Source organism: Pelophylax lessonae, assembly GCF_965119305.1.
Source record: "Pelophylax lessonae genome assembly, chromosome: 11".
NCBI classification, from domain to species: Eukaryota; Metazoa; Chordata; class Amphibia; order Anura; family Ranidae; genus Pelophylax; species Pelophylax lessonae.
In genome coordinates, this window is record NC_138778.1 from 96816875 (window position 1) to 96837005 (window position 20131).

The 20131-nt window shown below is 47.2% G+C and overlaps 1 long non-coding RNA gene across 1 annotated transcript in view; it reads left to right on the forward strand.

The window, feature by feature from the left end:
- The window catches only part of LOC309566786, a 1174540-nt gene that overhangs the window by 216941 nt on the left and 937468 nt on the right, over positions 1-20131 (forward strand). The window lies entirely within an intron of this gene.

Sequence of the window (20131 nt, forward strand, 5' to 3'; positions counted from 1 at the left end):
TCCATTTCTTATCCAATATATAAGGCTTTTTTACTCCCCCCTTGTTAGCTCAATTCTCGTCAGGAGGCAATCACAATGATATTACAGCCCTTCAGTTGCTACCCTCCCAATAGATAATGAATTCACCCTCCATCCAGCTGGGAGTTATGACAACACACAGCACTCAAACTTAGTGCAGTCACAACTAATTTTTATTGCATGTGAAGCTCATATTTAAAGCATATTTGTTGAGCAGGAAAAGACTGCTCCAAACCGGTTTTACAGTTCATCAGTCGAATTACATATCAGACAGAACAATACATGAAAGGGCCTTTGCTTTTGCCATGCATTTGTATCAATGTGAGGTGTTTTGTGTCTGAGATGGTGTTTGTGGACAAGGGCTGTTCCTCCTCTACTCAGCTGTCAAGTGTTAATGCAAGCAATTGTCAAATGTGTTTAGGTGGTGTCCGTAAGTTCCATGCGCAGACTTAACTTTGTCAAGTGTCCCAATGAATGAATGAACAGGTGTTTACATGTTGTCTAAATGCAAAACATAGCTGTCTGCTGACCAAGGTGGATGAATGGTTGTCAGTGTTAGCTCGTTAATATGTAAATGCAAGGGCCCACATTTCATCACAGGATGGGCATAAACTGAAATATATATCTGAAAAATCATAAGGCATATTAATACAATCTTTCACCCCTCCCCCCCCTCTTTTTATTGTTTCATTTGCTTATATGTTTCTCCATACCACAGCCTGTATAGGTATTATGCATTAGCTCTTAAAATATACCTTTTAAAGATGCTTTTTATTAACTTTTATATGTTTATAATTGTATCGTTTTAAACCTGGAACGTTTTTACATGTTCTTCATAAGCCTTGATGAACCCGGGCTTACCCCTATTTTACATTTATTATATGTTTTGTATTGCCTAATTGTTTGCTATCACTGTGATAAGCGGTTGTCTAGCCCACATACATGTGTATTTAAGGGCAGCCAACCGATCACACTCCACTCCTAAGTTGTTTTTAATCTCTCCCATTGCTACAAAAATATTTGATTGGTTAGGTTATTGCTCAGTGCTGTGGGCGGTTGCCATCCCCTTACTTCAGCTGTGCCTAATTATCCTCTTGTTCAGCACTACATAAAGCCCCACAGAGACTACGGCACTCTAGCACCTGATGAAATAGCGCGCCGGGTGTAGAGGACCCCGCGCATGCTCAGAAACGCGTCGTGCATGCCGTAACACATCGGACAGATCCCACCATCCCTGTGGGTGAGAGTGCCTCCATCCATCACTCGCAACACGGAGCCGCAGATCCGAGCCGCTTGACCGCTCACCGCTGATGTTGTGGGAGACAGCCGGCTTTCTTCCCTCCCACCACCAGTGACAGTACTGCATACGGCTTCCTGTGACCAGAGGACACCCTCCTGAGGATGGCTGCAGGATTGCTTTGACACATACAGCTTTTCAGTCTTCATGTCTAGTGAGTGTATATACCTGCCTTGTTATCTGCAATAAATTGTCTGCACTTAGAGCGCTTCTCCCCTCTTCTTTTTGTCTATACAGATTCTTCCTCCTCATCTGTGGAAGAGCAGCTCAGTGCCCACGGACTTTATCCCTTTTAGGATCATCAACCTATTTATGGTATCCCATTGTCCCCTATTGTATGGTACCATTTAATGCCTATGTCCATTTGCAGCTACAACCCTTTTTATTGCCTGTGTTTATTTTTTCCTTTTCTCTTTTTTCCTTCCCCCCCCTCCCCCCCTCCCTGGATTCAGCTGCTTATTAGTTCTGTTCATCCACCCTTCATATGCTGGAGGTCTTCGTAGCGCTCTGTGTTTTGTTTTTCAGGCAATGGAGGTGCAGACGCCGTTAATGGTCCACTGCGCATACACAAGATGGCGCTGAGTGATGACATTACGCATGTGCCGTGAGTCCACCGGCGCCATCTTGGAAAATCACAATCGTCAATCACGGTGTTCCGTGAAAAAACCCTACCCATGAAAATTCCCTACCCTCGTCACTTCCTGTGCACGTACGTCATTCAACAGCTGAGCCGCTTCCCACTGCGCATGCTCACAGCTGCGGAGGGTAGGGAATTTTCACCGGGTACTGTTTTTTTAACATTACACCGCATCAGCTGTTGCCGTGCGTACATTACATCATCTCCGCTCCAACATTAAATCATCTCCGCTCCAAACCCGCCAGACTTTCCTGATCTCGGCTCCGAAATCTAAAATCACCAGCGGGTTTATGAAAATATAGATCACGGAGCCGAGATCATGTGGGATGCCGCACCTGCTGATGAATGATGGGCGCCCGCAGGGAAATCTCAGGGTTGGAGCAGAGATGATTTAATGTAGTGGCTGCCCATGCGCAGTGGGACGCGTGGCAACAGCTGATATATGACGCGGTGTAACATTAAAAAATATTTCCCCATGAAAATTCCCTACCCTCCGCAGCTGTGAGCATGCGCAGTGGGAAGCTGCTCAGCTGTTCAATGACGTATGTGCACAGAAAGTGACGAGGGTAGGGAATTTTCAAGGGGTAGGGTTTTTTAACGTTACAACGGCAGGCTGTCAGTAATTGGCAAAAGAGAATACAAGAATGGAACAGCGCTGAGGGCCAAAATATGCACACCATGAAAGGCCAGGCATAAAGCCCAAAAAATCTGTACATATCATGTCCTGGGCATCCGTATGATCGCCCATCCATCCCTTAGCACACAACACAAATTAAGAAGAAATTGGTTAGTGGTCACAAATTGTATTGAGAAACCTAATCTTAACTGGGGACCTTTATAAAAATGTAAGCAACCATATATATTTATTTGAGAAAGAATCAAAAGTGCATTGTTAAAACTGACAAATACCAATCAATAACCCATATTGAGATATTGTAAGGTATTATCCTTTTTCTTAATAAAGAAAAAACAAAATAAAAAGGAAGGAAAAAAGAAATAAAAAAACAACGACTCATCCAAAATGAGCACATTCCCAAGCATCAGAGCGGTGGAGATATTAATAAATTACTGTTGCAGCGAGAATCCAGATAGATTTACACCTTATCAGCTATGAAGTTTCCTGGACTCAATGAGTCCATGAGCTTTAAGCCGTTCCACTAAAGATGGTTCATCGTATTTTCTGCCTGTGTTTTAGTTACACAGTTACATAGTTAGTCAGGTTAAAAAAAGACAAGTCCATCTGGTTCAACCAATAGAAAGCAATAAACAAACTGGTTGTTTTTTTATTTATTTTTCTTTATTAAGAAAAAGGATAATATCTTACAATATCTCAATATGAGGTATTGATTGGTATTTGACAGTTTTCAACCATGCACTTTTGATTCTTTGTCAAACAAATATATATCGTTGCTTGCATTTTTGTAAAGATTAGGTTGCTTGATAAAATTTGTGACCACTAGATGGCATTATACCAATTTCTTTCTAATTTGTGTTATGTGCTAAGGGATGGATGGGTGATCATAAGGACGCCCGGGACATGATATGTTCAAATTTGATGGGCTACATGCCTGGCCTTTTATGGTGTGCATAAGGTGTCCTATTTTGGTCCTCAGTGCTGTTTCATCCTTGGATTCTCTTTTGCAATTACTAGCAGCATGTTGGGCTGCCGTAATTGACGATCAAGATTTTCCAAGATGGTGCCGGTGGACTCAAGGCACATGCGTGATGTCATCATCCTGCCCCATCTTGCGCATGCGCAGTGGACCGCTGACGGTGTCCGCACCTCCATCAGTGTCAATGCACGCTGGAGGTGAGGGGCAATATAAGTGAAGCTCAGAAGCAGTGCTGTGATAATGTTGCAACTACCAAGGAGGAGGACACACATACTGTATATAGGAGACACTCTAGTTAAATACCAGCTATTCAAGCTATTACAATTATTTGGGCCTGTACTGTATATTGGAGACTTTAGAGTCCATTTGTTTCTCCTTTTTTTGAGTCTCTAGGGGTGGTCGAGGCCTTTAGGACTCTTTATCATCCAAGGAGAAAACATGTCTATGATATCATCACCTTTTGTAGGCTAAATCACCTTTTACAGCCAAAAGGCTTCATGGTTTATAGGTGGCAATAGGTAAATTTTTATTTATCTTTAAATTTGTTTTTTTAAAAGGCATAAGAGATGGTACCTGTTTGTAACTGACCCCCAATTCTCCGGCTGAGTATATTCCTTTTACGTCTCCCAAATCCTGAGTAATGTGATTACAGCTCCCCCAGTTCCCCAAACATCAGCCTAAACTTGATGAAGGGTAAAACAAATATCTTTAATTCAGGCTCAATGGCCCACTTTTATATAATACAGGGACACAATAAACATGCCCATTACACCCCCATCAACACGCCCACAAAATGTCCCCGAAATTCAATGTCACCTTGACTCTAACCCAAAGCACCTTTCTTACAAAGTGTCTCCATTATTGTTTTACATCCATTCAATTTCTTGAGATACCCTCCATTGATAGAGTAAGACTGTTTATCTTCATTGCGAGCCTACTAATGTGAGCACCATTGTTTATAGATATACAGTACATACCTTTGATTAAGAGCCCATTCACACTAGCGCGACTTGTGAGGCGACTTGTGTAGCCCCAGGTCACCCCAGGTCGCTTGACATAACAAAAGCAATGTTAATCAATCAGTGCTGTCTTAATTGGCACTACTGAAGTCGCTCCGACTTCAGAAAAGGGTCCTGTACTACTTTGAGGCGACCTGTGATCCGACTTGTCCCATATACTTCAATAGGAGTGGCCTCCTTATCTTAATTGAAGCGACTGGTTATCAGACTTTCCAGGAAGAAGAAAGAGATTAGCCAGGCATTCCCCACATTGCAGCCATGCCTATATGGTATATATATATACATATATATATATATATATATATATATATATATATATATATATATATATATATAATATATATATATATAGATAAATATATATATATAAATAATATATATATATAATGTAATGTAATGGTATATATATTCCATTATCTCTGCTTGGTCTGTGTGAGTGGCACTGGTGGACACAGATAAGTGGCACTGGTGGACACTGATTCGTGGCACTGATACGTGGCACTGGTGGACACTGATTCATGGCACTGATACATGGCACTGATACGTGGCACTGGTGGACACTGATTCGTGGCACTGATACGTGGCACTGGTGGACACTGATTCGTGGCACTGATACCTGGCACTGGTGGACACTGATTAGTGGCACTGATAGGTGGCACTGATACGTGGCACTGGTGGACACTGATTAGTGGCACTGATACGTGGCACTGATACGTGGCACTGGTAGACACTGAATCGTGGCACTGATACATGGCACTGATACGTGGCACTGGTGGACACTGATACGTGGCACTGATACGTGGCACTGGTGGACACTGATTCGTGGCACTGATATGTGCCACTGGTGGACACTGATACGTGGCACTGATACGTGGCACTGGTGGACACTGATACGTGGCACTGATACGTTGCACTGGTGGACACTGATTCGTGGCACTGATACGTGGCACTGATACGTGGCACTGGTGGACACTGATTCGTGGCACTGATATGTGGCACTGGTGGACACTGATTCGTGGCACTGGTGGGCAGTGGCACTGATTGACACATACGTGGCACTGGTGGGCAGTGGCACTGGTGGACAGTGATATGTGGCACTGGTGGGCAGTGGCACTGGTGGACACATAAGTGGCACTGGTGGGCAGTGGCACTGGTGGACACTGATACGTGGCACTGGTGGGCAATGAGGAAATGAGTAAAAAATTAAACAGAAAAGGGGAATTAGGTCACAACAAATCATATTCTGATTGGCCAAACACAAAGACGTCTGTCATATAAGTCGGCGCAAAATAATTTTAAAAATAATTAAAAAGTCGCGCTGAAGTTGTGGTAAAGTCGCAGTAAAGTCGCGACATGGGGCGACTTATGGTCGCGGCAGTGTGAACCGGCTCTAAAAATTTGTAAATGTTTTTTGTGAAGGCTTTTTGTGTTGACTAATTGTCTGTTATTGTTTTGGCAGTTTATTTGAGCAATAACCACATATATATATCTCCTGAAGAAGCTATTTTTAGCAAAACATGTCGAGCAAAACGTGGAATTTCTGCTTGACACACATGTAAGTGCCGGTTTACGTTATTGCGGATGTGCTGATCGCATGTAATTTGGAGCACACTGCTCCTTCATTACATGCGATCTCCTGTGCGGATGCGAGTTCAGCCATACACTTTGTATGGCTGAATTTGCAGCGCATCCGCAGCAAACACGCACAGGAGGCATTTTTTGAGCCGCCTCAGAATCGGATCGCACAGTGGTTCACACTTGTGCGATCTGATTCTGTGCGTACTTGCAGATCGCACTGCGATATGCGATCAAACTGGGGGTGTCGTTAACATTTAATTGACACCCCCTGCGTATCGCATATGGCAGTGTGAACTGCCAGATGTGCGGATGCGATGCGGGATCACGCTGCATATTCGCAGCGTTCCCGCATCGCACAAGTGTGAACCGAGCCTAAAAGCTTTCTTTTATTCAAGGGGGGAAGCCTGGAGATGGATGCACAGCAGTAAGCGGAAGGCTGGACATGACTGGGGTTTGCAGGGAAGGTTGCTACCCAGTGGGGGTTAACTTTTTAAGGAAGAATTAAAGCAGGTGATTGGTTTTTGGTTTTTGGGAAGGTGGGGCAGGGTGGGGCAAGGTGGGGTTAGCAGGGGCTAGTTTAGGGTGGGACCAGGGGTCCGGTCAGTTGGAGACCAGACAGCAATAGGAGAACTTCTGTACCCCCCCCTTGTCTATCGGTATGGCGGATTTGGACTCTATGCTGGCCCAGTTACGCAGCGCGGCCAAGGCGAATGGTCCGCAATGGCTTCAGGCCAATATGGATGGATTACTACAGGGGTACCAGCTTCGCCTGCCCCAACTTTATCACGGCCTAGGAGGTCAAGGCCTCCTGAGCGCCTCAGCCCAGAAACGACCCCTAGGGTCCGCCGTCGCTTAGGGAGCCCCCCTAGGGACCCTTCGACCTCGGCTGTCAGTGGGAAGCCTCCTACAGGTACAGCGGGGGTCGGGAGGAATCCTCGACAAAGACGGGGCCCTGGCAAAGTGAGCGCAGCCCCCTCCAGCTCCGTTGCCCCCTCACCTGCAGCTCTGGATCATCCGACTGGCTCCCCGGGTCCCTCCGGTGGTAGCGCGGTCCGGCGTGGGAGTGAAGTGCGGGGTCCGGGTGCGGGCCTTCTTCCGGGTACGGCCGTGGCCTCTCGTGGACGAAGCCGAGGCTCCAGGAGGGTCCCCTGCGTCCCATCGGTGGTTCCGGACCGGATCTCGGCGCCCGCCGCTGTCCCATTGCGGCGGGGCGTTCGGCGGGAAGAAGAGGAGGCGGGAACGAGTGGCGGTGCTCGGTCGGAGGCGCCCGTCTATGACGTCACGGGCATGCGACCTTCGGATGGAAGCCTGCTGAGGACAGCGTCGCAGGGCAGTGACGTCACCGCCCAGCGCCAGAACTACGGAGGCCGCTCTGTTCCCTGCAGAGTGGCAGCTCCCAGCGAAGAAGTCTTCAGCCTGTCCGGCTGCAGCGGTGGCTCTTCAGGGACTGGCCAGGTGTCCCACTCGGCAGAGGTGGAAGAGCGCTCTGAAGGGGAACTGTCGGCATCGGATGAAGAGGATACTCTGGACGTCGGGGCGGCTCCTCATTCGGGACACGGACGAACGGCTGAGCGGAGGCTTTCACCTGGTCAGCCAGGTAAGTCAGTGTCCTTTGCCTCTCCTTCCCTTCTGTTTACTTCTCCTTCTGTGCCTGCCTCTCCTCCTGTTGGGTCTTCTGTGGTATATTCCTCTGGTGTGTCTGCTCTGCCTGCTGTCCAGGCTCCATCTACGCTGTCTGCACTGCTTAGTTCGTCTTCTCTTCCAGCATGGGGGCCCTCTTCGCCTGTTATTGGCGCGGGGGTCCTAGGTAGCGGTGGGGGGACGCATGTTTCAGGGGGTCTGGGTGCACAGGCAGTCCCGGACGGCATAGGGGGAGTGTCTTTGCTGCATACTCTTTTGTCCGGGTTTAAGGATTTGTTGTCCAGGTGCGAGCCGGCTTTAGCGGCTGCACCCGCGGGGGCGCCGATACATGCGTGGGCTGCTGCAACAGGGGGGGTTACAGCATCAGTGGGGTCGGCAGCGGGATGTTCTTCTGTTTCACGGCCGCTGGCGGAATCAACTGGATCAAAGGAGGTGAGTTCGGTGACGCCGGTACCAGCTCCTTCGGTCCAGGCCGCAGGTGGGTCGGCTGGTGCAGTGGAGGTAAGTTCTGTGGTGCCGTCGTCTTCTCCTGGGGTGACGCCGGTGACAAAAGGATCGGGATCAGCAGATGGGGACAAGGAGCTTGTGCGCATGGCGGACTCTGCGAAGTGCGAAGTTTATGTCTGCTTCGAGGGACCTCTGGGTGCTCATTTGAAAATGGAAGTGAGGGAAAAAATTTGGCGTGGTGAGTATGTTGAGATTTTTTCTCTACTACCGTTAGAAAAATTCAACTTGGACAGGGTCAAGCCTGATGAATCAAAAAAAGAGGAGGAAGAAAAGCGCCGGTATCGTTTGATTCCGCGGTCGTTTACCAACTGGTTGCAGGCGTTCACAATTCTGGCCAGTGTAATTGGGGAAAAGCATTCCGATCAGTGTTCCCCCCTATTTTGTTATTTGGATTCCATTGGGGAAGCTTATCGGGTCTACGGAGGTACGGCCTGGTTACGATATGACGAACATTTTCGTCAACGCAAGGCCGTCAGACCATCTTTGCACTGGGATCATAAGGACATCAGTCTTTGGATGCGCCTCATGACCCAGGCTAGATCTACTGGTCACCTCTTTCAGGGCGGGGTCGGGGGGTGGCTTCCTCGTCTTCTCCGGCCGCAAAACGTAAAGGCTTATGTTGGCAGTTTAACGAGGCCACTTGCAAGTTTGGAACCTCCTGTCGCTTCAAGCATGAGTGTTCCAACTGCGGCGGAAATCACCCGTCGGCACGATGCTTTAAGCATGGGGGAGCCAAACATGCCGACGCTGGTAAGAGGGCGGACGCCGGTGAAAGTGGAAAGGTTGGCCAGGTTCCTAAGTAGGTACCCTGATCGGGAAGCAGCCGCTCTTTTGCTGGGGGGGTTTTCGCAAGGCTTTCGCATTCCTTGTTCTTTGTCAGTGGTTCCTCCTCCCGGGGGCAATTTAAGTTCCGCTTGGGCGCATTCGTCGGTGGTCTCGGCGAAGCTTATGAAGGAAGTGAGGTTGGGCAGGATGGCGGGCCCTTTCTCGTCTCCGCCTTTGCCGAATCTGGTGCTTTCCCCTCTGGGTGTGGTTCCAAAAAAGGAACCTAATAAGTTTCGACTCATTCACCACCTGTCTTATCCCCCTGGGGGTTCGGTGAATGACACTATAGCGAAAGACTTATGCTCGGTTTCATACGTTTCGTTCGATAAAGCGGTGGCCTGGGTGCGTTCTTTTGGGCGGGGGGCCCTTATGGCGAAAACTGACATTGAAGCTGCGTTTAGGTTGTTACCGGTGCACGCGGACAGCCTGCATCTTTTGGGTTGTGAATGGCAGGGTGGAATTTTCGTTGACCAATGTTTGCCTATGGGCTGCGCCATTTCTTGTTCGCTGTTTGAAACATTCAGTTCCTTTTTGGAATGGGTTGTTAGGGATGTTTCTGGGTTGTCTTCCATAATTCATTATTTAGACGATTTTCTGGTGATAGGTCCTCCGGGGGAGGTGATGTGTGCAACGCTTTTGGCTACGGTCCAACAGCTGTTTGATTATTTTGGAGTCCCATTAGCCCCTGACAAGACTGAGGGGCCGTGCACGGAACTGCGATTTCTGGGTATTGTCATTGATACGATGGCAATGGAATGCAGGCTTCCGGTTGACAAGCTATTGGACCTACGCGGAGTTATTGCAGGGACCTTGGACACACGGAAAATTCAGCTGCGTGCCCTGCAGTCTCTGCTGGGAAAATTGAATTTTGCCTGCCGCATCATGCCCATGGGGCGGGTGTTTTGCCGGAGGTTGGCAGCTGCCACGGCGGGTGTCAGGGCGCCGCATCATTACATTCACCTATCCAAAGAGCATCGTGATGACTTGCGGGTTTGGGATTTGTTCTTGAGCTCCTTTAACGGCCGTTCGGTTTGGTTGGAAGCTCCGGTGTCGAACTTTGACCTGGAGCTGTTTACTGACGCGGCAGGCTCGGGGGGTTTTGCGGCCTATTTCCAGGGGCAATGGTGTGCGGGGGAGTGGCCGGCCTCCTGGCGAGATTCTGACTTCATTCGTAACTTGGTTCTGTTGGAATTATTTCCCATTGTGTTGGCCGTGGAGTTATGGGGTCAGGATTTCAAAAATAAGAGGGTCCGTTTTCATTGTGATAACCTGGGTGTAGTTCAGTCGATAAACAGCATTACTGCTTCTTCACCACCGGTTATTAGGTTGCTTCGCCACCTGGTGCTCAAATGTTTGCTTCTGAATTCTTTTTTCTATGCTGTGCATGTTCCGGGTGTTGACAATTCGGTGGCTGATGCTCTTTCTCGCTTCCAGTGGGACAGGTTTCGGAGGTTGGCACCGAATGCGGAGCAGCAAGGCCTGATGTGTCCCGGGGAGCTGTGGAACATCGTCTCGCCGCAGTAATGGATTTGGTTCGAGCGTCAGTTTGTCCTTCCACTTGGACGGCCTACGAAAGGGTGTGGGCGACATGGCATCAGATGGTGAGTGAGGTGGGGGGTCTTTCTGGTGATCGGGATCGGTTGTTCCTGCTCCTATATTTTGTGAGCCTGAATTTTGAACAGCGTGTGTCTATTTCTACGTTACGCCGCAAAATGGCGGCCTTGGCCTTCTACTTTCAGTTGTGGGGGGTTGCCGATGTAACCAAACATTTCCTTGTTCAAAAGGCCTTGAAGGGTTATGCGAGGGGTACTCGTTCGATTGATTCCAGGCGCCCGGTTTCCTTTGATGTGTTGTCCCGGTTGGTGGACTGCTTGCCGGGTGTGTGTTCTGCGGACCAGGAGGTGGAACTCTTCAGGACGGCGTTTATCTTGGCGTTCTTTGGAGCTTTTCGGATTAGCGAATTGGTGAGTATTTCCAGACGGGGGAATGGGGGATTGCAGTTGGGGGATGTTTGTTTGCATCCGGACAAGCTTCTAATCCGGATACGCAGGTCAAAAACGGACCAGCTGGGCCGAGGGGCTTGTGTTGAGCTAGGGGTGGTTCCTGGGTCCTCGCTTTGCCCCGTAGCTGCGGTGCAGCATTGGTTGCAGGTGCGCTCCGCTCAACAGGGTCCTCTGTTTTTACGGGCTGATGGCACGGCCCTCTCACGTTTTCAATTTACGGCTGTCTTCCGGAAGTGCTTGGGGGCAGCCGGTTTTCAGGGGACGGATTTCTCCTCTCACTCTTTCCGCATTGGAGCCGTCACGGAAGCGGCTCGGTGGGGCCTTGGGGATCAGGCCCTTTGAAAAATTGGGCGTTGGGAGTCCAGGCGATTTCGCTCGTATGTCCGTCCGCATCTGTTGTGATGCGGCAGATGGGATCTGTTCTGTTCTGGTCGGGGCCCAGGGGAGGTCATTTAGTGAATGTTCGTTACGTGTATGCTGGTGTTTTTTCTTTGTTTTTCTCTGTGGGTTTTTGTGTATGTACTCAGGATGTATGTTGGTATGTACCCCTCCTTATGTTTTACAGGAGCCACGGAAGTCTTGGTCTGGATTTTAGGACATTCTTATGTGGTCTGGGGTGCTCGGAGGGCAGCTGTTAGGCCAGAGGGGCGCCAATTGGGTTTGAGCAGGGAGGAGGTAAAGGTTAGATGGATTGGGGTCTCAGGCATGCTGTGGTCCCGTGTCCTCCCTGAAGTCCATCGTTGCGCCCGTCTTGAGCGGCCGCCCGACATACTTTTGTTGCATGCGGGCGGCAATGATCTGGGCCTCCGTTCCTCCAGGGAGCTGATTAGGGATGTCAAACTGGACTTCCTGAGGCTGCGGACGCTTTTTCCGCGGACTGTGGTGGTGTGGTCGGACATTGTCGCCCGCACTTCTTGGCGCCTGGCTCGTTCGGTGACTAGCCTGAACAAAGCCAGGATTAAGGTGAATTAGGCGGTGGCCAAGTTTGTTGTGCGTAACGGGGGACTGGCGATCTGGCATCTTGAGCTGAAGCAGGACCCGGCCCTTTATCTTAGAGGTGACGGGGTTCATTTTAACGCGGTGGGCATCGACCTGTGGACTTTAGGTCTGCAAGAAGGTATTCAGAGGGCGCTGTGGGTTTGGAGGGCTACACGGCCATAAGGGGTCATGCCCGTGTGCTGTGGCTGGGGTTTTAGGGTCTTGGAGGGCTGTGACTACTTGGAAAGGGAATATGGAGGGGTAGGGCCCATCTTAGGTATGGGTGGACCTACCCCTGGCAACGTCAGTAGGCGGTATCAAGGGATCCCAATGGTTCATAGTCCTTGAGCTGGTGCAGTGGCGGCTGAGGGCCTGGAGGTCTATTGGGGTCAGGGATACAGCCAGGGGGGAAGTCAAGTTGCCTTCCAAGATCCTAAATGGTCATTCGCTTTAAAATTTTGGTATTGGATTGTTTTTGTTGAAAAATGGTAATTCTTTGCTAGCTAGTGTTTTACTAGTTAGTTCTAATAAAGTTGGCTGCTATGGCCTTTTTAAACCCAAAAAATGACTGTAGTGTCCTTTTTTCTTTAGACAAGTAAAGGGGGGGTCTGTTGGTAAGTTTGGGTTGTATGGGGCAAGGAGCAGCCGCAGCGTCGGCAATACCACAGTCATGGCTTTTAATATTTTGTATCAATAAAACCGAATGTTTTAAGATATAAAAAAATGTATTGCTTTGTTCTTGGGCACCCTAAAAACCCTATTATCTTGTACCATTCCAATGACAATACAGACTAACAACCGCGCACCTAACAAAAATACTCATACCCCAGACTAAGGCTGGCCATACACTATACAATTTTCTTGATCAATTTTCCTTTAGATTTACCAAAACCATATAATATGAGGTCAAACCTAAATACTTTCAATTTGTATGGAATCAGGCTGGCACTTGCACTTCACAGTTTAAGGTAAATCTAAAGGAAATTGAACAAGAAAATTGTATAGTGTATGGCCAGCCGAACACACTGTCATAACAACCAACCACTGACATCCCCCCAGCCACTCACACCACCCACCAACAAACACTAACAACCAAAAGTGACAACCCTCCATAACCAACCATAGATACCTCAGACTGACAACCCCTACCCCAAACAACAGACACAGCCCACTAATACCCCAGACTTCCACCTCCCACCCCCATCTACCCCAAACTGACAGACCCCCACCACCACCTACTGACACCAGAGACTGAGCCCCAGATTGTCTACTCCCACTCCCAACTACTGATACAAACAATTGTAATCACTGCATTATGTGCTCAGAGTTACAGTTCTGTGCAAAAGGTTTAGGCAGTTGTGAAAAAATGCTTTAAATTAAGAATGCTTTCAGAAATGGAAGTGTTTTAACATTTTATGAAAGCTCAGTGCACCAGCATATTCAGTGTGCATTTTAAGCTATATATAGCTATGAATTTCTGTTTTTTTAAAAAAAACCTTTTTGGGCTAAAATCCACAATTTTATAGCCCTTGCTTGCTGCATCTGTACGTGTAGAATTCAATAATTTTCAGGGTTGAAAAACACACCCATTTTTGGCAATACCCTCCATCTTGGGGCTCTGCCACATTATTCAGTGCGCAATTTAAGCTATATATAGCTACAATTTTCTGGGTTTTTAAAAACACCCTTTTTTGGGCTAAAATCCACAATTCTATAGCCCTTGCTTGCTGCATCTGTACGTGTAGAATTCAAGCGTTATATACTGCTGTCATATTGTGTTATTAAAAAAACACCCTTTTTGGGCAAAATACACAATTTTACAGCCCTTGCTTGCTGCATGTGTGATAAAAACAAGCTTGAAATACTGCAATAATTTTCAGGGTTTGAAAAAACACCCATTTTTGGCAATACCCTCCATCTTGGGGCCTCTGCCGCATTATTCAGTGTGCATTTTAAGCTATATATAGCTATAATTTTCTGTTTTTTTAAAAACACCCTTTTTGGGCTAAAATCCACAATTTTATAGCCCTTGCTTGCTGCACCTGTACGTGTAGAATTCAAGCTGCTGTCATATTGTGTTGGTAAAAAAAACACCCTTTTTGGGCAAAATACACAATTTTAAAGCCCTTGCTTGCTGCATGTGTGATAAAAACAAGCTTGAAATACTGCAATAATTTTCAGGGTTTGAAAAAACACCCATTTTTGGCAATATCTTCCATCTTGGGCCTCTTCCGCATTATTCAGTGCGCATTTTAAGCTATATATAGCTATAATTTTCTGGGTTTTTAAAAACACCCTTTTTGGGCTAAAATCCACAATTTTATAGCCCTTGCTTGCTGCATCTGTATGTGTAGAATTCAAGCGTTATATACTGCTGTCATATTGTGTTAGTAAAAAAACACCCTTTTTTGGGCAAAATACACAATTATACAGCCCTTGCTTGCTGCATGTGTGATAAAAACAAGCTTGAAATACTGCAATAATTTTCAGGGTTTGAAAAAACACCCATTTTTGGCAATACCCTCCATCTTGGGGCCTCTGCCGGATTATTCAGTGTGCATTTTAAGCTACTGTATATATAGCTATCATTTTCTGGGTTTTTAAAAACACCCTTTTTGGGCTAAAATCCACAATTTTATAGCCCTTGCTTGCTGCATCTGTACGTGTAGAATTCAAGCGTTATATACTGCTGTCATATTGTGTTATTTAAAAAACACCCTTTTTGGGCAAAATACACAATTTTACAGCCCTTGCTTGCTGCATGTGTGATAAAAAACAAGCTTGAAATACTGCAATAATTTTCAGGGCTTGAAAAAACACCCATTTTTGGCAATACCCTCCATCTTGGGGCCTCTGCCGCATTATTCAGTGTGCATTTTAAGCTATATATAGCTATAATTTTCTGGGTTTTTAAAAACACCCTTTTTGGGCTAAAATCCACAATTTTATAGCCCTTGCTTGCTGCACCTGTACGTGTAGAATTCAAGCTGCTGTCATATTGTGTTAGTAAAAAAACACCCTTTTTGGGCAAAATACACAATTTTACAGCCTTTGCTTGCTGCATGTGTAATAAAAACAAGCTTGAAATACTGCGATAATTTTCAGGGTTTGAAAAAACACCCATTTTTGGCAAAACCCTCCATCTTGAGCCTCTGCCACATTATTCAGTGTGCATTTTAGGCTATATATAGCTATAATTTTCTGGGTTTTTAAAAACACCCTTTTTTGGGCTAAAATCCACAATTTTATAGCCCTTGCTTGCTGCATCTGTATGTGTAGAATTCAAGCGTCATATTGTGTTAGTAAAAAAACACCCTTTTTTGGGTAAAATACACAACATACTGTTGTTCTATTCTGCTATTCAAAAAACACCCATTTAGGGCAAAAAAATAATTTTGCAGCGTTTGCTGCATATGTTACTGTGAGATACACCCTTTAGATACTGTTGTTCTATTTTGCTACTCAAAAAAACACCCATTTAGGGCAAGATCCTAAATTTGAGAAATATGAGGAGAACGTCAAATAAGGGACGTGGCCCCGGTCGTGGTGCTGCTGGTACAAGGAAAGGACGTGGTCGATCTGTGCCAGCTACACGCACAAGTGAAACACCTTCCTGAGGTGCGAGTAGGCGACAGAAACTGCAGCAGTATTTGGTCGGACCTAATGCAGCTCTACGAATGTTGAGGGCAGAACAAGTACAGGAGATAGTAGATTGGGTTGCTGACAGTGCCTCCAGTGCCGTCACATTGTTTCCCACCCAGTCTCCTGCTGAAAGATCAGAGTTGGCATCTGCAGCCGATGTCCGTCAGTCTTTCACCTCACCTCCTTGCAAATCAGCCAAGCAGTCTGAGCCCCAAGTCATGCAGCAGTCTCTTCTGCTTTTTGATGACTCTGTTAGCATGGTTTCTCAGGGCCATCCACCTAGCCCTGCACCAGAAGTGGAAGAGATTGAGTGCACCGATGCCCAAGCACTTATGTTTGAAGATGAGTACATGGGAGGACCATCGCAGCACGTCTCGGATGATGACGAAACACAGGTGCCAGCTGCTGCGGCTTTTCGGACAGGGGTGAAGACTGGGTGGAAGATGATGTGGAGGACGATGAGGTCCTCGACCCCACATGGAATCAACGTCATGCAGGTGACCTGTGTGGTTCGGAGGAAGAGGCGGTGGTCGCACAGAGCCACCAGCACAGCAGAAGAAGGAGCAGGGTGCAAAAGTGGAGCGGCCGTCCCCTAGACAGTACGCCTGATACTGCCCAACGCAGCAAGGGACCGAGTACACCAAAGCCAGCTCCAAGGAGTTGGCTAGCATGGCAGTTCTTCAGACAATGTGCTGATGACAAGAGACGAGTGGTTTGCACGCTGTGCAATCAGAGCCTGAAGCGAGGCATAAACGTTCTCAACCTGAGCACAACCTGCATGACCAGGCATCTAGTGCAAGGGCACAGTTCTGGAGGATGCCGAGGTGGAGGATGAGGAGGAGGGATGGAGGAGGAGGAACCATGGTCACAGCAGGGTGGCACCCAGACCAGCTCATGGCCATCACAGAGAACACAGACGATACACCTCCCACAGAGGACAGCTTTTCGTTGCCTCTGGGCAGCCTGGCACACATGCTGCAGTGTCTCTTCAACGACTGCCGAGTTTCCCACATTATAACTTTTGCTGATTACTGGGTGGCCATGCTGCTGGATCCCCATTACAGGGACAACGTACCGTCCTTAATTCCCTCACTGGAGCGTGATCGTAAGATGTGTGAGTACAAGCGCACGCTGGTAGACACGCTGCTGGTGGCATTCCCACCTAACAGTGGGGGCACAGTGGAAGCACAAGGCGAAGGCAGAGGAGGAGGAAGAGGTAGCTAACGCAACCTGGGTACCACCAGCACCTCTGAAGGCAGGGTTAGCATGGCCGAAATGTGGAAAAGCTTTGTCAACACGCCGCAACAACCAGCACCACCAGCTGATATAGAACGTCTTAGCAGGAGGCAGCATTTCACCAACATGGTGGAGCAGTATGTGTGCACATGCCTAGACGTACTGAATGACGGGTCTGCTCCCTTCAACTTCTGGGTCTCCAAATTGGGCATATGGCCTGAGCTTGCTCTTTTACGCCTTGGAGGTGCTGGCCTGCCCTGCAGCCAGTGTATTATCTGAACATGTATTTAGCACGGCAGGGGGCGTTATCACAGACAGGCGCAGCCGCCTGTCCAGAGCCAATGTGGACAAGCTCACGTTCATTAAAATGAACCAGGCATGGATCCCACAGGACTTGTCCGTACCTTGTGCAGAATAGACATGTATACCGGCCTTACCCAGCCATTGTTGTATTTTTGATCTTTCTCACTCTTTTGGGTTGTACCCTAATTTAAAAAAAAAATAAAATTAAAAACAAAAACCAGTGTTGGCTACCTCGTCCTCCTCCACCGCCACATCCACCGCCACTTCAACCTCCTACTCCATATGGACCAACATCAAGATTATTGTTTTTTATTTTTATGTATTTTATGTTATTTTAAGTTATTTCCCTATCCGCATTTGTTTGTGGAACACTTACCATGCTCTTAACAACATTTTGCTGCCATTTGCAGCCCTCTAGACCTTTCCATTACTTTTTTAGAGCCATTTTACTGCTCAAAAGTTCGGGTCCCCATTGACTTGTATGGGGTTTGGGGTCAAGTTCGGGGTAAGTTCGGGTGCCGAACTCGAACTTTTTTGCGAAGTTCGGCCGAACCCGAACATCCAGGTGTCTGCTCAACTCTACTGCTTGTATTTCTCAGCATTGAGGACATCATTGATCCTAACCAAATCTCCAACTCAATTTGCAGAAATAAAGCCCCAAACTTGCAAGGAACCTCCACCATGCTTCTGCAGACACTCATTATACCGCCCTTCAGTGGAACAAACTGCCTCCTGCTACACCCAAATAGTTAAAATTTTGACTCAACAGTCCAGAGCACATTTTTCTGTATCCCAGTTCCTATGTTTCTGTGCATAGTTGAGTCGCTTAGCCTTGTTTCCACGTTGGAGGTATAGCTTTTTGGCCACAATTCTTCCATGAGGATCACCCCTGGCCAGCCTTCTCCAGACAGTAGATGGGTGTACCTGGGTCCCACTGGTTTCCACCCATTATGTTCTGATTGCACTGCGGGACATCTTCCAATGTTGAAGGGAAGAAAGCATGATGTGTCTTTCATCTGCTGCATTAACTTTTCTTGGCCAACCACTGCGTCTAGGGTCCTGAATGTTGCCCCATACTATCTTCAGTGTAAATAAGAACAAGGAGTCCTAGAAGTGATGGTTTGGCCCCCACGGAGCCCTTATTTCAACATCATCAAGCCTGCCTGGGATTACATGAAGAGACAAAACGATTTGAGGTAGTCTACATCCAAAAAAGATCTGTGGTTAGTACTCCAAGTTGTTTGAAACAACCTACCTGCTGAGGTTCTTCAAAAACTGTCTGCAAGTATACCTAGAATTGATGTTAAACCATTAAAGTGGTAGTATCCCCTGAGTACAAAAAAAAAAAACCCTGCAAGACAATGGCATAATGTGCTAGTATGCATCGCATAATAGCACATTATGAAATACTTAACTTAGAACGAAGCCCCCACACGGTCGCCCGGACACCGCTAAGGCAGCTGTCATGTTCCCTCTGCATCTCTTCCGGGTTCGGCGGCTCCAGTGCTGTGAGTGGCCAGAGCCGCAATGACGTCACAAGGAGCCGGGAAGGAGCGCATGTGCTGCTGGTGTCAGCGGCTGCATGCAGGGTGAATATTCGTGTAGGTTTAGGAGATATTAATTTTACCTACAGATAAGCCTTATTATGGGCTTACCTGTAGGTAAAAGTTAAAAAGCGGAGTATACTACTGCTTTAAAGCTGGTTTGAAGCCAAAGGGTAGTCAGTAGTCACACCAAATATTGATTTGATTTAGATTTTTCGTCTGTTTGCTCACTTTGCATTTTGTATGTTGATAAAAAATAAACAATTAAAGTATTCATTTTTGAAAGCGTTCTTACGTTATAGAATTTCTTCACACTTGGCTAAAATGTTTGCACATTATTGGATATACCTATATATACTGTATAGCAAAGTGAGGATGCATGCTGCCTCAGATGTAGTGAAACAAATATCAGAAACCTTTGCAACCTTTAAATCAGGGGTGTCAAAATTAATTTAATCGTGGGCATTATGCATCAGCATTATGGTGACCCTCAAAGGGCTGGGAGTATCTGTAAGACCAGATGTTCAGAGCACCCCCCCCCCTTACCCCCTTACATCAGATTTAAGGAGCCCCCCCAACAAAAGAAGTTAAGAGTCCCCCACCACCCCTTACATCACAGTGCACCACCCCCCTTGTGCTGCTGTCGGGAAGAAGCTCTGGGAAAAGTTGGGAAGCAGAAAGTGCAGGGTCTGGAGGAGGGCTGGTGTCAGCTTCCAGAGTCTGCTGAATGCTGAGACCAGGGAAGGTGAGGAGGAGGGCATTCTGCGGCTGCATGGAGAAGTTCAGAATCTGTAGGAGGAGTTCTCTCCTCCCCTATGCTGCCAATGGCGGAGAAAAGGTGAGTTCAGGGACAAGGGAAATGCCACAGCTGGGAGGCCACATGAAATGGCCTGTGAGGCTGGATTCGGCCTGCGGGCCTTGTGTTTGACACATGTGAACTAGATGAACAAGAATCCTGTGTCTCATATGAGCCCAGTGCTTCCATGCAGCCAGTTCTGCCACCTTACAGTGTCATTTAGGTTTTGCAGTTTATTACTGGTATCTTTTTCTTGTTCTGTATATGGAAGTGATGTTCCTTTGTGACTCTTTTCAGTAGCTACTTATACACTAGTGAGTTAAGTGGTAAGCCTGATGTAAACATGAGCCAAATGGAATGAATTGTAATTGCTCCATGCAGGTTTTAGATGCTTGGAGTTTATAAACAGAGCTTTTAATGGATCATTTTGATGTACTGATTTTTTCACTGATCTTATATAGCTGAGTCAGAACATGTATTTGTGTCTACCCATT